This window comes from Pinus tabuliformis, chromosome J (genome assembly GCF_031772625.1).
Source record: "Pinus tabuliformis cultivar Carrire ecotype Pingquan chromosome J, CPIR1, whole genome shotgun sequence".
NCBI lineage: Eukaryota > Viridiplantae > Streptophyta > Pinopsida > Pinales > Pinaceae > Pinus > Pinus tabuliformis.
In genome coordinates, this window is record NC_142295.1 from 1,632,964,567 (window position 1) to 1,632,970,152 (window position 5,586).

Genomic DNA, 5,586 nt, shown 5'->3' on the forward strand with positions numbered 1-5,586 from the left:
ATATACCCACAGTATACATTTACTCAATTATAGTGCATATACAACTGTCCCAGGATATTTAACTCTGCTTTGGAGTTAAATCTACAGACCATCAATGGTCAAAGGCCCATTCCTCTATTCATGTATAAGGGAATCCAATCACCCCGCCTCAAATCTCCTCTCGGGACTATCTATGAAATCCCATATATATCGGCACTTCTATTTCATTTGTAATCCTCATACAAAGGATTAACACACAATACACATACTTCCATCGCGTTCACAAGTTTAGCACAAACTTCGAGGTTAGAACCTCGTCGCAATCGGCCATCGCAATGTTCAGTAGTCATATATATGAGCCATCACCCTTCTCCGACTCCGATCTCTGATATCGGAGTGATAACACATGTTTCCACTTTGAAAGCCACACCATATAAACTATCGGAAATATAATTAATTGGGAATACAAAGGAAATTCCCCTCCGAACCGATACGCCGAATTTCAAGTTCTATAGCACCACGACTATAATATCGTCGGGTCCGTCACTATAAAGTTCCTCCGCCGAACGTCGATTCACCCTGGTGCCCGATTGCCGATAGTCGAACTTCAAATATAATAGACCTGCCTCTATAAATATCGGCGGGTCCGCACCGTTCTTCGCCCATAGCACTGCTCCAACCTCTGATCGCCAATATCACCATCGGTGATATCGCAATTCCACCAAACTACTGACCCTTGGTGCCTCCGATCACCGATATGCGATTTAATCGCAACCGTTGATCAGCAACAATCCAACGGTCCACGATTAATCGCGCTCACTCTTTGCAAACTTCCAAGGTTTGTCCTGATAGCTTTAAAGGGTTTCTGCCGTTGCGATTTGATCTCAGCCATTGATCTAGATGATCCAACGGCTGCTGAGTGTTAACTTCACTTCTTTGCAATTCTCATGATTTGCTTCTTAAAAGATTCTGGTCTTCTATTCTTTCGCCGCGCGCTCTTCCTTCTGGGCTTAACCTCTTCGCTCTCCTTTAATCTCTGTCCTTCTCACAGAGTTTAATGGATTCATGCTCCACTTCGATTCTTCTGAATCGCTGCAACTCCTCCTCCAAGGTTGTTCTGCCTTTCACTTGGATTCAAAAGTCCACTGTGATTCCTCTTAATCACTTCGTTCCTTTGTGTCCTGCAGAATTCTGTCTACAACCTGCAGAGCCTACGAATTCATAATAATTCATACATCCATGAAATATTTTCCAACATAATTGACACAGACAGGAATTAACTCAAAATATATATTAATGTAAAAGCAGGGTTACATCCGAGACTCCTCGGTCTCGCTCACACACATGCACAGACACACAGGCCTAATATTCAATTATGCAAGGCCTCCCTCTCTCACAGGCCTGATTATCAACACTTGTGGCCTCTCTCTTGCCAGTAGGCTTACATACATATATATAATAAACATTGAATCAGATCCTTAAAGGTCCGATCGATCCTCTAACAAAAGCCTAAAGCTTCTACATGCATGCATACATGGCAGAAAAGCCTCCTTGAGACTTTATTCCATATTTTCTCTATTTTAAAGCAGAAAAACCTCCGTATCGCTCAATGTTCCACATCTATTCCTTTTATGCCTAAAAGCTCTCCCTTGCTCCTAGGATCATGGGACTACTCATGTTATTATTTATTTATTTTGAGAGCATTTAATTAAATCACACTTAAAGGCCTAAATATTATTTTGACTTGGGACTTAGGAAACTAATTCCTAAAATGCATGACCCCCTATGTCTACTATTTACAATGATTTCCCTTAGGCTGAATGCACCTGCATCAGATTTGTTTGAAGATCCATGCTGCTCAAAAAATCTTGGACTCTTTGTTGGTGTGTCTCTGTTTGGTGTCTCCACACGTGATTCTTGTTGCTCCTTTTCTGCTACACCATCTTCTTCCATCAGTGGCACTTGTGCATCAACTATTTTGTCTACAGTCCCATTCCATGACTCTTTTTCTTTGAACACAACAGCTTTTCTAATTATGATCTTCTTGGTGACAGGGTTATACAATTTGTAAGCTTTTGATTGCTCACTATAACTAGAAATATGAATTTTTCACTTTTATCATCGAATTGTCCTCTTAGCTGTTTAGGCACATGTGCATAATCTACACATCCAAATACTTCGAGATGAGATATGCTACAAGACATACCTGATCATGCTTGTTCTGGTACTCTGTTCCTCACACTCTTGTAGGAGATCTGTTAATCACATAAATAACACATGCAACTGTTTTTTGCCAATGCTCATTAGATAAGTTTCTACCTTTCAACATGCTTCTTGCCATGTTCATAATTGTCCTGTTCTTTCTCTCTGCTACACCATTTTACTGTGGTGTGTATCTAGTTGTAAATTGTCTTCTGATTCCATGTATTTTGCAGTAATCATGGAATGCATTTGAATTATATTCTCCACCATGATCTGACCTCAATACCTTGATGTGTCGATCACTTTGATTCTCTGCTAAGGCTTTGAATTACTTGAACTTTGCAAAAGTTTCAGACTTCTGCTTCAATAAGTAAATCCAAGTCTTTCTGCTATAGTCATCAATGAACGTGAAGAAGTAACAACTTCGACCAATCAATTGTGTCCTCATAGGTCCACACAAGTCTGTATGCACTAGCTCAAGAGGTTGCTTTACTCTGTATGCAACTCCCTTTGGAAAACTTTCACGATGTTGCTTTCCCAAGATGAAACACTCACAAGTACTAGCAGGTTCTTTAATGGGAGGTAATCCTCTAACCATCTGTTTCTGCTGCAATAATCTTAAACCAGAAAAGCGCAAGTGTCCAAACTGAAAGGGCCATAACCAATAATCATTAGAACATGCAATTGTAAAAGAATTAACCTGATCATTGTAATTCATGATTAGAGGAAAGAGTTTTTTCCTTGTCATCTGCACCTTTGCTATCAATTGCTTTCATGGTGCCTTGTCATATATAACACATTCTTGTCCTTGTCAATTGACCAACACTTATCAAACTATGTTTGAGACGAGGGACATAATATACCTCTGATATTGTCTTCATCTCCCCTTGCTTGGTCAGAATGTTGACCACTCCTTTGCCATCTACATCCACAGTCTTATCAGTTCCCAACTTTACCTCTGTCTTCACAGATTTGCAACCAAATTCTTGTTTCTTATCATGTGGTTATTGCAACCATTATCATGTGGTTATTGCAACCACTATCTAATAGCCACACATTATTAGAAGGTTCATGCATGGTATGGCAAGCTACGAGAATGGAGTTAGTACTCTCTGTAGTGACATTAGCTCTCTAGTTCCCTTGATCAAGTATCCTTTTTTTGCAATCACAGGCATAATGACCAAATTTATTGAAATAATAACAGCTCACCTTTGATTTGCCACATCTTTGATTATTGTTGAAGCTTCTACATTTTCTTCCACTTTCATGTTCATGCTCTTCACTACCATTTCTCTAACCACCATATCTTTCGCCTCGTCATCTGCCTCTCGATCTACTTCCGCTTCAACCTCTGTCTCTTGAAATAGAAACCCGGCTTTTGAAATCGGTTTCTCAAGTGGAATCCTTATTTTTGTCTATCCTTGTCTCATGTGATAGAAGTGATCTCATCAACTCATTAACTGTTAGTGAGGTCGAATCCCTGGCTTCTTCTATTACTGCTACCATAACATCAAATTTGGTAGACAAAGATCTGAGAACCTTATCAACCATTGTTTGATCTTTATTTTCCTCACCATAAATTTTTAACTGATTTATGACAAGCATGATCCGATTCATGAAATAATCGATGTCGTATGTCTCCTTCATCTGTAGACTTTCAAAATCTTTCCTAGTATTATGTAACTTAACAATTTTGACTTTGGACATACCTTTATAGCATGTTGCCAAGGTATCCCATGCTTCCTTTGGTGAAGACGTGATAATAATCTTCTGGAACACTGCTCAGTCCACTCCTTGTTGGATAAGTTGCAACGCTTGTGCATTCTTCTTCGTTTCTTTCCTCCATTGTTCCCTCTCTGCATTAGTGAGAGCTCGTTCTCCTACTTCATTTGTAGGTTCTGAAAACCCAAACTGGACATAATCTCAAACATCAATATGGTCACCATCTTAATGACCTACACATCATAATCTTTCCCTGTAAATGGTAGAAACTGGGGCTGGAAATTTGAGAAAGCTATCTTTCTTTAAAAATACACTTCAAATAATAAAATATTATTTTGCTAAAACCCTTTATAAACACTTTTAAATAAAACCTTTATAATAAAACTCTTTTTTAAAAAAACACTTTAAAGCTTTAGACTTTCAAAAAAAACATTTAAAATAAATCTTACAAATCCCTTTAACAAAATAAACCTTTATATAATTTTTTATATAAAAATACTTTATATAGAAAAAAATAAGCCTGTTTATAAATATTATTTCTAAATCTTTTATAAAGTCACTCGAAATTCTTATTCCCGCCAAAAAAACTTTGAAAAGGATGTCACGTGCACTTTTTTGTAAAAAGTTTTAATATAAAGTAATGCGGCCCACGTGAACTTGACTTGGTTCAAGTACAATTAATGGATACGGTTTCACCGTTATTAACGGCTTGAGTGCTTTTGACCACATAAATGTTGAGTAATTTTTACATCAACAAAGTGTGAAATTTGGCTGTTTTTAAATAATTTAAAAAATGTGTAATGTAAATTTATAAAAAAAAATTGTTTTTTTTTTTAACTGATTTTGCAAGTATGTATTATGGATTTTGTAATTTTTTTTAACTCCAATATCAATTTGTTAGAAAGGCAGAGGAGGCAAAACACAAATTTCACACAATATGTATAAGTTGTGGCTCTTCTATTAATCACACAAAAACTTGAATCTTACAATGAACCAAGTGAAGGATATTTAAACCTTTTCCACTAGAGACTAGCCTAAAATATCTTGACATGCAACTACACACTTCTCATCTAAAATATCTTCACATGCAACCATACACTTAATTCAACTATGAGTTAACTCACTTGACTCAACACTTCAACACTTAGTTAACTAATTCTTTAATTTTAGCCAACTCTTCAAGTAGAAGTAATTAGCTTATTTTAACATCTCCTTCGCTTTTTGCAACTAATTCTTTAATTTTAGCCAACTCTTCAAGTAGAAGTAATTAACTTATTTTAAAATCTCACTGGGTCTTTGTAACTTTACTTTGACTTGACTCAACACTTCAACACCATTCTTTAATTTTAGCCAACTCTTTAGAAGTAATTAGCTTATTTTAACATCTTCTTAACTCTTTATAATTTTATTTGATACTAATTTGTTGAAAAAACATAAAAACCAAAACATAAAGTTCACACACAAAACACAAGAACTACCGTTTTTATTGATCACATAAAATCTAATAATTACAATTAACCCAACAAAAAATATGTATATATTTCCAACTAACAACTTATATACTTCAAATTACTGGACACTCAAATTTATTTACTCTCTAATTTTAACCAACTAGTCATGAGTACTTAGCTTATTTTAACAAGGGAGACTCATCTTTATGTAAAAACTATTATCGAGGAGACG